General features: G+C 36.8%; 1 protein-coding gene across 1 annotated transcript in view; it reads left to right on the top strand.

The window, feature by feature from the left end:
• Window positions 1-3,729: 3,729 nt before the first annotated feature.
• LOC146001951 (chymotrypsin-C-like) overlaps window positions 3,730-12,395 on the top strand; it is a 72,733-nt gene continuing 64,067 nt past the window's right edge. Inside the window, exon 1 of the mRNA XM_083139669.1 lies at window positions 3,730-4,069. The gene's annotated coding sequence lies outside the window, so the exon portion shown is untranslated. The remainder of the gene's footprint in view (window positions 4,070-12,395) is intronic.

Genomic DNA, 12,395 nt, shown 5'->3' on the forward strand with positions numbered 1-12,395 from the left:
ATCTCGTAAAAGCCCATGAATTCCTCAAAAATATTAAATTGTTATTTACAGTTCGAATACAAAATGTCAATTGTTCACTGATGGATATGTCACAAGTTTCGTCAACCATAATAGCAAAATATTCCCAACTTTTAATATCTGCTGCCACGAAGCGCAAAACAGATCTCCCTTATATACGTATATCAATGATTTCGTTCTGAATGTCATGTGAGAGCCATTTGGAGCCCGAACGTCCCATCCACTACCCTAGTTCATGCACATCTTTTAAAACACTTTTTAGTAAACATATTAACAATACTCATAATTATATACTTAATATATAGTAATAAGTAGAGCCCAGAAGTTTGACAAAATGCCTCTTTTTATCTACTGCATACATTGATAAAGTTTTTTCCGGATAGGTATACGTTTTTTATGTTGTTTCGACTATTTTAGAAGCCTTTTCATTTTGCCTTGTGCCTTGTGCATGATTGACTGCTGAAAGCCTGTTGCAGAACACCTCCACAATTACGTCATCATGTCCAGCGCCCGTGTCAGGAGGTGATTGACAAGAAACAGCACTAATGCCCAAGGGCCTTTGCATGGATTCCAAAATCAAATTCTCTATCATTAGTTTAGTTCTGCACTTTGGAGGGAAAGGATCGTGTAGTTGTCATCATGTCGAAATTTAGTGTGCCGCTAAGTGGTAAGTTACGTGGTTACGTGCGTGAATTTGGTGAAAGCACATTTTCGACAGACTGTACTATTCTTCTCTGCAAAATATGTGAGAAAACAATCAACAATGGAAAAAAATACTTTATATCTCAGCATGTGTCAACAGCAAAACATAAATCTGCAGCTGCTAAAATGATCGGACAGAAAAAGATATCCCTAATTTCAAGAGTGGGCACTTCATCCAACAGGCAATCTCAGTTTTCTCTTGAACTGTGCAAAGCTTTCATGAAAGGAGGAATACCTTTCTGGAAAGTGAAAAACAAGTCACTGAGGAAATTCCTGGAGAAATACACTAAAGAAACGGTGCAGTCGGAATCTACGCTGCGGAAAACATATTTAAGCGTCTGCTGCGAAGAATCTCTGCAAAGAATTCGTGCTGAAGTTGGTGGAAAGAAGATCTAGATTTCGATAGATGAAACTACTGACGCTATGGGACGCTACATAGCCAACGTTATCATAGGAACTATGGAACCAACATGCGGAGAATCCTCGTCATTTCTTCTCACGTCAGAACAACTAGAGAGATCCAATGGTTCGTCAATAGCTCAGTTATTCTCAAATTCCCAACTTCTGCTCTGGCCAGATGGTGTACATCATGATGACGTGTTACTTTTTATCAGTGATGCAGCTCCCTATATGAAGAAGGCTGCATAGCATTGAAAATTCTCTTCCCGAACATGCTTCATATCACATGTGTAGCCCACGCAATGCACAGAATCGCCGAAGAAGTTAGTGTGTTGCACCCAGAAGTGGACAGGTAGATTTCGAACACAAAGAAGATATTTCTGAAATCTCTCTCTCGAACCCGAAAATTTCAGGAAGTTACGCATGAGCTTAGTTTACCTCCGCAACCAGTCTTGATGAGATGGGGAACCTGGATATCAGCAGCTATACGTATATTATGCTAACAACCTTGAAAAAATCAGTGAGGTGATCGATGCTCTTCCAGAAAATGAAGCGGCTTCAATTCGTGAAGTGAAAAACTCCTGTGCTATTCAGAACTGAAGAATGAACTGTCGTTTATTTTTGCACATTATGGTGCATTGCCAGAGACAATTACAAAGCTAGGAAAAACAGGTGAGAGACTTGTAGCATCCATGAAAATCTTCGAGGAATCTATGCAGGAGATGATGGAAGTGCCAGGAGAAAAGGGGTCAGCTGTTGCGGAAAAGTGCAAACGGGTAGTGAATGCAAATGGGGACTTAAAACAATTGAAAACAATTTGTGATATTCTAAAAGGTGAAAATGCTGTTACCGAAATGAGTCCAGCTACATTAGCTTGTTTTATGTATGCTCCAATAACGTCTGGGGAAATAGAAAGATCATTTTCTATTATGAAAAACATTCTCTCTGACAGACGACTATCAATGAATGTTGAGAACTTAAAAAAACACCTTGTAGTTATGTGCAATCAAGACGGAGAAAGTTGAAATGCTCTTCCCAATGTAGATTTTAACATTTTGCCAGAAATTACATAAAAGTAAGTGACTTCCAAATGTGCCTTTTTTCGGTTTATTTTGCCTTTTTTCATTTTAGTGCCTATTTTCCACATTATAAATGCCTATTTGCCTACCTATTTTAACGAAAATAAATGCCTGAACTTCCGGGCTCTAGTAATAAGTCATGTGTTTTGCTGTCTCTGGTCATAGCACCCCCTAAGTTGATGGTTTAGCGGTCTCAGCTCCCCAAAGTTAATGGTCTAGAACATTTCAAATGTATATTTAATGTTAAGTTCATGTGGCACAATTCAGAGTAAACTTTACAAGAGAAGCAAAATAATACATTAGATCCTCTTAAGCAAAATTATTTGATGGGCTTTGCACCCACATCGTTAACATTAGGGGGCTCGAGCCCCCAAAGCCCCATAGAGTCGGCGCCTATGCTGCCCACCTAAGTCTTCTTGATTTAATTGTTCTAATAATATCCGGATATGAATACAAATTATGGAGTTATAAATTATGTAACCTTCTGCACTCACCTGCTCCTCAACCCTTTTAGGTCCAAATGTTTTCCTAAGGATTTTATTTTCAAATACTCTCAATTTATGTTCCTCTTTCAATATAAGGGACCAAGTTTCTCATCCATATAATACTATAGGCAAAATTACTGTTAATGGTTTGATAAATGCTTATGAAATGTAACACGGATTTCCTGAATTAAGCTTGCTTTTTATTTCCTCTTTAATATCATTTTAATTTGTTGGTATTACTCCTAAGTACATGAATTTGGAAACTGGTTCAAACGAGGTATCAATGATTAGATTTTGATTATTACCTAACACTTGGTTTCGGCCTGTAGGCATAGATTTAGTTTTCTCTTTGACAACTTCCAAACCTATCTCTATACCTGCTTTGAAAAATATTTTAGAATTATTCTTAATTTTATTTATATCATCCCCTAGTAAGTATACAATATCTGGATCAGTGATGATTTAAATTAAGCGAGGGACATACACAGAACACTACCTTGACTCGAACCTGAAACCAGGGTTGTTGAAGGTCCAGGAACCCATGGATTCTATTGGGTTCCGCAGGACCGGAACCTTCTTTCTCGCACAATTTAAATTCGGTCCAAGTTGCGTATTGTTTCATTGAAAAAAGGTCCCTGGACCGTATTTAAATTCAGCCGGTACAAAGGTTCCAGGACCAAATTGAAATACTTTACAGATAAAAAGGTTATTTACGGTCCGGAACCAATTTAAGCTTGCTGATTTTCTCTCCTGGACCGGAATTGAATTTATTTAAAATTCCTGGACCTTGAAGAACCCTGCCTGAAACCCTCGGCGTTGAGAAATCGAGCGCCTATCGTGTTCAGCCATCGAGTTGGTTCAAGATGATCACAATATGAGATTAAGGGACAGAAAAACTTATTGTAGAATACATCTGGCAACCCTAATGATAATCATATTCATAGGCAAAAAAAATCAGTACACGGTCAATCCCACCAGGTGGCAGCAAGATCTCACCTCTACGTCATTCGACCTGGCCGCGGGCAGAACAAGCCTGCTGTGCAGAAAACAACACAACTACAAACATCCTGATAGCGATTTTAAGCTGAGGAAGAGGGTACCACGATTTGTTTCGTCAGTAAATAATCGTGTAGTTAATCACTGCGGGTTTCCCCAGTCAATTGTTGCTCGAATTCGAGCGTGTGAATAGCCAGCAATCATTCAAGAAACAGCTTAGTAAGGTTTTGCAGCAGTGAAGTCTACAATGTTGTGCTCCGTGTGATGTTATAGTGGGCTCGTGATAGTGAAGTGTGTGTCTGTAGTTGAGTGACTGGCCTTTCTAACAAGATAACTGCGCCCATGAAAGATTTGATAGCCATCTGAGACAAATTTGGATTGTGTTACAAGGTAAGGCCGAAACGTAAATTTTTCTGCAAACGTATGATATACTGTTATTTCCCCTTCTTGCGAGGATGGATTTATTATGGGTATAGAAATGCTGTTACCCTTAATACGCGAATACCGGTTTGTGTGACGTATTTTTATAGCCCGGGTTTTGTATCTTCTCTAAGCATTATTTGGTCCTTTGTACAGTCACGGACACTTCTGGGTTTTGACAATTCCATTGAAAGTTAATGGGATTGTTACAACCCAGAAGTGTCCGTGACTGTACAGGCCTCCCCGATAGCGTAGTGGTTACACAGTAGACTTGTAAATCTAGGGGTTCCTCGTTCGATCTCCGTGCAAGTATATTGCACAAAAGTTACGGACCCACTCAGGTTCAGTCCTGATTAGCCTGTATGGGTATAAAGTGACGAACTTTTCGTCCATTTTATTTCGATTTTTTTACTTTATTTTTTTTCTGGTTTATGATTTCTCCATTGTTTCTACAGTTTTCATATTTCAGTCTTCCTTTCAATTTCTTCATTTTACATTTTCACAAAGATTACAGAAAAAGTAAGTCAGATTGTCAGACTTCCATTTCATTCTCGGTTTTAACATACTACTTCAGATCTTACTTTAAACTGTGTTCCTAGTATCACTATCTTATCTGTACATAAAATCAAATCACAACAGTCTTACAAGCAATAATTTATTTTGAATTTGTGTGTATTCAGGTAGAATAGAAAGTAAATTTTCTACAAAATTGTTCATGACGGAAAGTTTGCGTACAAAATGTTGGGGGGTCAGGTCATCTTTATGAAAATTGAATATTAGAAATAATAATAATCAAATAATGCTAATACTTATTATTATACACTATTCTCCATCTACCCCAAGAACGAAATTAATAAATAGTCCCTTTTTGTTACTTCCGGTCTGATCATGCTCATTCAATTGGTCGCACCTGTTCAACTAGTAATTATAAGGTTACATAACTTCAATATAGTAGTTGAGTGGTATAGCTTTATCACATACGCAATATTTCTGCGCAAAAAAAAAACACTGTGCAACTGCCCTCTGATTAACCAATGAGTTTGTCACTCACAATGCATTTTTTTATATTGACATTCTCACTCAGTGACGTACCAGGATTTTCAGTAGCTGGTTCTCATTTTGCCACCTTTCCCTGCCTTTTGATGTTTTTTTAAGAATACTGGCCCAAAGAAGGGGGTGTCATGATCTCCACCAGGCCCCCTTTGGGCACACCACAGTTCTCACGGCGGGTGTTAGTGAATATCCTACACAAGTGTTTCTCTTTGCATATCTCCACGTTTCATCGCCAAGTATACTGAAATGCAAAGTTATTATGCATTGAACTTTGTTATTTACTTTTACACATGGAACTTAAAAGAAAATTTTTGTAAAGTATATATTGGGGGTCCTCTCGCATAAAGAATTTCATTTTTTGGAAATTTGGAAACTCATGGAACCATTTATTCTTTGGATTAAGTGGTGGAATATGAAACATAACCAGAGATCCCTGGTTCGAATCGCGGCCTCGTCTTTGTGAGTGCACCTTCATAACATCATCAGAATTCATCCTCATCATTGCAATTAGCGAAAACTACTATTGAACAAACATAAAACAAATTACCTGCTTGATCACACTAAACAAAACAGTAGAACTAAAGATGTAGCAAAAAATAGTTATCTTCCAGTAAAATTAGTTAGCGAAATAAAAATCTTAGGAGTAATTATAAATTAAAATCTAAATTGGTCAAACCACGTAAAAATACTAGTTGAAAAACTAAATTCCAAAATATTTGCACTGAGGATATTAAAACAAACACTGAATACAAATTCACTAATTCACTATTTTGGGGGAACTCACCAGCAAGCTTAGATTATAATCCAATAGGATTATTGCAGGATATCGTGCTAAACGTTGTTTAAGAAATACAAAATATTAACCTTCCATTCGCTGTATATATGTGAAATGGCATTATATGCGAGAAAAAATATTACGCTACGAAGTTCAATAGAACATACATATAACACCCGAAATAAACAGCTTCCAAAGCTATACTTCACCAGGCTAACATTAGTTCAAGAAGAACCCGAACAGGTGACAATCAAAATTATACAAAAGCAGGAAATATGACAAGTTTAATAAACAAATTAAAAATAAATATTATTAGATCAGGAATATTATAGCTTTAGTGAATACTTAAATTGTAAATAATATACACTTTTTAATTATATTTTATTTTTCTGAACTGTACTGAACAGTCCAAATACCAATATATTTCGTTTATATGTAGTAATTAAATTCAAAATTCAAGTGGCAGAAATATCAAATCAAACCATAAAGTTGTAACCTGAATTCTGCATAGTTAGTATTTTAGCACAAATCCAAAAGGAAACCTCCCCCCAAAAAAGAAAACTATTTGCGTGGAAGCATTGAGCGTGAAATGCAGGAGAGCTAGAACCTCCATGTTTTACGTATATTCTACCATTTAATCCAAAGAACAAATATTTTCGTAAGTTTTAAATATTCCAAAAATGAAATTTTTATGAATTCATATTTGGAGAACGTATACTTCATGAGTAAAATGCCCGCCTAACTTTTAAAGCTTCGTCATGAACGGCAAAATGTTATAACTATGCATTTCAATACATTAACAGCGTGAAAATAGAAGACAAGAAAAGCTATTGGATATCTGGTGTACCGAATAGAATAGTTCCCACAAGGTTAATTTGGTAACAAAATCTTTTAATTAATAATAATTATTGTAGTCATAAACTTATAATAACATTATAACATTTTATATATCATTGTCGAGAGCCCTACAAAAATTTCAGCTATCGTTCTTTCATTTCTCTGTATATATCTATATATCTACTTAGGATCTGAAAACATGGCCTCACAAGATTTTTAACGTATTTACAGCTTTGTATGACTTCAGAACAGAACTCATTTTCAGAATTTTTTTAGCGGCCACTCATCCATATAGCGTCAACTGATTGTGGGAAATTCCTGTGCAGAAACAAGGTATGTGAGAGTGAGTTTAGCCCAGCGTGGTGCCTGGTGGAAATGACCTTGACTCTTGTGTATTGCAAGAAACAGCTGAAGAAACTAGCTGTAGGCAGTGTTGCTATATCAAGGAAGAAATTTTATGAAAAATCTCGACTTTGAAGCTCTTCGAAGTGTACAATGTGTTTGTCTTCAATCTCTCGTAATTATATTTTTGTTACTTAGCCTTGCTTTTCTTCCAGTTTCGGGTAATAGCGACGATGAGGATGAATGATGATTGATGTCGAGTTTATCCACTTTATGCAAAGAAAGGCTAATCTGAAACGGACCTACAGTTTAAAGTGAGAGTGGAATGTGCCCCTAGTAGGCATCGAACTTGGGACCCCTGATTAAAAGACGACGATGTTATCACTACGCCTTCGAGTTTGAGTTCTTGCTTTTATGCACAGGAAGGCTAATCGGGACTGGACCTACACTATGTGCCTCGAACACGGGACCCCTCGATTACATGGCGACGCTACCATTGCGCCATCGAGGAAACTAAGAATAAGCCATGATTAAATTAAATTGACAGGGGACACTCATAAAGAACGCCCATGGCCAATTCGAAGCCGGGACCCCTGACTTTCTAACACGATGTGTAACCACTCGGCCACGGGGGTCGGCTAATGTCTCAATTAAGATTCATATGTATTAAAAGTAGACGCGAAATTGAAGATATTGTTATTACTACCACAGATAACATAAGAACAAGTGTCAGGTTGTTTCATTACAGTTTAAAAGTATAGCAATTTAACCAAGAATGGCATTGAAATAGTTTTAAGAATTTGAAAATGTATCAATAAAAGTAAAGTAAAAATTTGGCTGAAGTCCTGATATTTAGTAATTCTTTATAATCTAGTCATTGATTATTTTCAATAGGCGCCAAGCCGTTCAGTGGTGCTTCCTGATTCTTACGTCCATGAGGGAGCAGCTAAAAGGTTTAGTTATTCGAGCAACCAAGTGTATTTCTCGCAACCATCGTTGACTTCGATCTTAACAGCAGGTCAAGTAATAGTTTACACTTAATGTTAACCGTTGTCATAAAAAATATCGTACTTAGTATGTTTTTCGAAAAATTTATAATTTTCAATCCATAATGTTAATTGTTATTTACAAATTATTTTAATTCATTCATTAATCAAATTATACAATCATCGCTTATCATCATCGTCGCGGTTAGCGAAAAGAGAAGATTAATACAAATGTTCAAAATTTTGAAGGGAGAATTTTACACATTGGAAAAGGGATTTTTTCTCTGATGTTATGGCAACACTAGATGCAGGTAACTTCTGCAATGCCCATTGGTGGAACGGGCTGACCCTGGATCATATAGTTGTCGCCGCCAGTGATTTGGTAATTGATGATTCCTAGAAGTGTACATACACAAACAATAACTCGCAAAAGTCGACAGAACAGGGAATGTTGAAGTTCCGCTTTACTCTCTACAATGATGTGACCTAACTTGTAACTCTTTTGAACTTGAACAGTTTGCATTTCGTTCAATTTATTTTCAATTTTAAGTTTTATAGCACTGATAGATAGTATGGTACTGCATCATAGAACAAAACCTCCAAGTACAATGCAATTATATCCTTTCATTCAATGTATGTAGATATGGAAATTTGTTCCACGTCCCAAGCAAAGATGCAGTGACCTCACATGAGACATTGGTAAAAAATCAACTATTCAGAAATTAAGAAAATTTGGCCCTTGACAAGCATTACGTTAATAACCTAAGGCATTGCAAAAGGTTAGTAATATAATAAAAGCTAATAATCACCCTTCAAATATTTCAATTCCATCGCAAATTACCTAACAAATACATGAATTAAAGAAAACTAAATTCTTCCAAAAAGTTTTTTCTTTGACATCAGGACTGATTTTCGTAGGCCTTCTTCAGACGTTTCAAAAAGTTTTAAATATTACAAAAAATTTTGCTGCCATTTTTCGGTCTTCCTGCCTTTTGACTAATGTTTTAAACTTCTTTGAAAGCCTGAAGGGCTAGGAAACTGCACCGAAACACTGTAAATGGGCAATAGAACTACTTGGGAGTAGTTTTTCATATTTTTTTTGTTTATATGAATACTGAGAAGTTTAATAATTACTACATAGAATCAAAAGTGTATACTGTTTTTTTCTTTCCGAACTTTCGGTTACTCATCACGTTTTTCTTGTTAACAATCGTGTCATCTGCTGCAGGTTGGAAAATAGTGTACATAGTGCTTTAAACACTGTCACAAGTTAGAGACTGCTTGTACTTTTCTTTGAAATAGTGAAATTTCAACAGCTGGTGCTGACAATGCTGAATAACAAACATTGGAACCTGTTTACGTTATATGGGACTAACACACATGATACAACAAACAGCTAAAAGTATAACAGCTCTATGCAAGAAAGGTTTAAACAATAAAATTTGTTAATAATTAGTTGATTATTTCATTAAAAAATGTGTAATGCTTATAATTTTTAGATATTTTAGATACACATATGAAAAAGTATCCATGCATCCTACCAATGATGTACACACACACACTCTCACTCAACAAGTTACCGGGGTGTAAGGGGTACCTTCCACGTAGGCGCCCAAAAGTCAACCTCACTTCCACGTAGTGCACCCTGGACTAAAGACTAACGAGGCTCTGGCGACTGGCCCCATGGCCAGTATAATTTTGTTTGTGTTGTCCTGTGTTTTGTCCTTATTTGTGCTGAGTGTTCTTTGCAGCCTCGGCTTTTAACAACAGTCAGAACATTTTAATCTTTTATGATTTTAATTAAGCAACGTTAGAGTTGTAACGAGTACCGGTAAGGGGCTGGACCCCGTATAGTGTGACGGGTGCAAAATAGCCTTAGTGCTGACGCACCCAAATATTTTCAAATCAAATCAAATCAAATCAACAAGTTACCAAAAACAAAAGAACTGCTGTTGCCCCATATTAGGGTAATGTCCCAAATTATATGCCAGTTCTGTAGTCCCGAAAGTTTCACAAGGTATATGCTGAGTTTCATGAAACGTTAAGCGGAGACCATATTTTCGTTAAATTTGAATTATGTTTGTTATATCAATTAAGTGCTAAAAAAAATGTCATTCACGGTAGAATAGATGATGGTGATGATGATGATATACCCATAATTGGTGTAGAAGAAGTATGTTTTATTGTATAATGTATCGAATACAGACCTTAAATGTAGGGTTTAACAATAACAGCCTTATTAGTATCAGCTAATTGTTGCGTGAAAGAGAAACAAGAACATTGTGATAAGGAAAGGCCGATCTCTCATTACTTAAGACCCGTTCAAAGAGACAAACCAAGCAAGTTAAGTTTAACAGAGCTTTTGCTCACATTAAGTTGTTAGAGTTAGCTAAAGTACTGCTAAAATTAACTGCACACATTTCTACAAAATTATTACAGTAGTCAAAAGATGACGATAAAATACTGGCGTGCATCATGTATTCATACCCCTCTTTTGTTATCAGCATTAGTTTCCCGATCACTTGAAACCAGACGTACGTACATTCTGTATCTGCAATATATTATCACTACATCTTTGTATGGCGAAACGTTCTTTACTTTCCGAATGCCCCTCGCATATATATATATATATATATATATATATATATATATATATATATATATATACAATATATACCGCCGTATAGATTCAATGACTTAACTATTTCTATTCCTATTTTGGTTACTTTAGGAAATTCAAACCAGAATGTGCCTCAACTAGAAATATAACCCGGGTTCCACTTATTACAAGGCTACAACGGTATCATGGGCGCTCGCAACGGGAGGGGCGGGCCAGGTGGGGCAAGTGCCCCCCTGAGATTTCTGAAAGCATTTAATGTAATTCGAATGGTGAAACTGTAGAGATATTTTATAACAAAATATATTGTTTTCTGTGACTTACAGGCCGTAAGTTACAGCAACTATTATTACTAAATATTGTTACAATTAAGCTTACCATCTATTTTACACTGATTATCTAACTATAAAAAACAGCTTTTGTCCTACATGAGTTAATATGGTAAGTATACAGTTATGCAAATTGTATATAGATATACAGAATATGGAAATTACATATTTATGTAATTTTAAGAACATGAGTAGTAGTAGTAGTAATGTAATAATAATAATAGTCGTAGTAGTAGTGGGACTAGAACGAGGCTACTTTATTTAAGAACTCTCTCGTCTACACCCTGTCCCAGATAACTGTAGAGCAGGGCCGCGCATATCGGCAGAGGAGGAGGAGGAAAATCGAGTGGTGAAAGCGCAGTGTTGCCAACCGTACGGTCCATACCTTAGTCCGTACGCTAAATGCACGGCTTGTCGAAATTTGCTCTTGCAGTTTTATCCCTAATATTTCCATACGAAATTCTTAAACCAATCGCACGGACCTGGAGACAAAAATACTGTCCGTTTGCCACGTGCGTTCGGTATTATCGTTTTCAACAGTTTGCAACGCTTACAGAAAATCGGGTAACTCCCGTCGCCCATTACGCAATCCCGTTTCTCTCACTGTTCATTGGTGGAGCCGTCTCGCGTCACTACTTGCACAGAGACTTGTTCTCGTTCACCCGGTCTACAGTTAGCTGGTACGGATTTTACCATCTCTACTTTACTTCAGGTTTACAATATCTCAGAATTAATCGCGACGATGAGATGAATTGAAGAAACGAAAACAGAGTACGAACCTTCACTTCATAGCTCGCTTCGCTAACCACCACTAGTGTAGTCCAAAATTATATCTGGTTACAGATCGCCGGCTGAATGCTGTTCTGTTATATCTCCACTTTTCGTCGGAAACGATTTGATCCTACTATCGTGTTCCATACACGTTAAGGCGTCACGTTGTGAAAATTTTGTAGTCAGTAGAGGCGATTGGTGGCGGGGGGGAGGGGGGGGGCAAGGACAATTTTCTTTCTCTTGGTAGAAAAGGCTTAACATTAAGAGGCCATAGTGTGGGAGCAAAAAGTGTGTTTGTGGGGGGGGGAGCACTGTTTGTATGTAGTGGGTCGTTCAATATATAAGTTTCCGTATGCTGTAAAAAATGTTATTTTTAAGATATCTTAGAAAACTATACATACATGTGTAGGAGGATCCTTCCTCACTTCTCCACATAGAGATTCAGGCATTTGTCCCACCGTTGCACCAATTTGTCCATATCCTTTGCAAGAAAATCAGGGCTCTGGCTATTGAGCACTATTCTCACATTACGCTTCACTTCTTCAACTGTTACGAAACGGTAACCTTGCAATTCAGACTTTAACAC

This window comes from Lepisma saccharinum, chromosome 18 (genome assembly GCF_977018435.1).
Source record: "Lepisma saccharinum chromosome 18, izLepSacc3.1, whole genome shotgun sequence".
NCBI classification, from domain to species: domain Eukaryota; kingdom Metazoa; phylum Arthropoda; class Insecta; order Zygentoma; family Lepismatidae; genus Lepisma; species Lepisma saccharinum.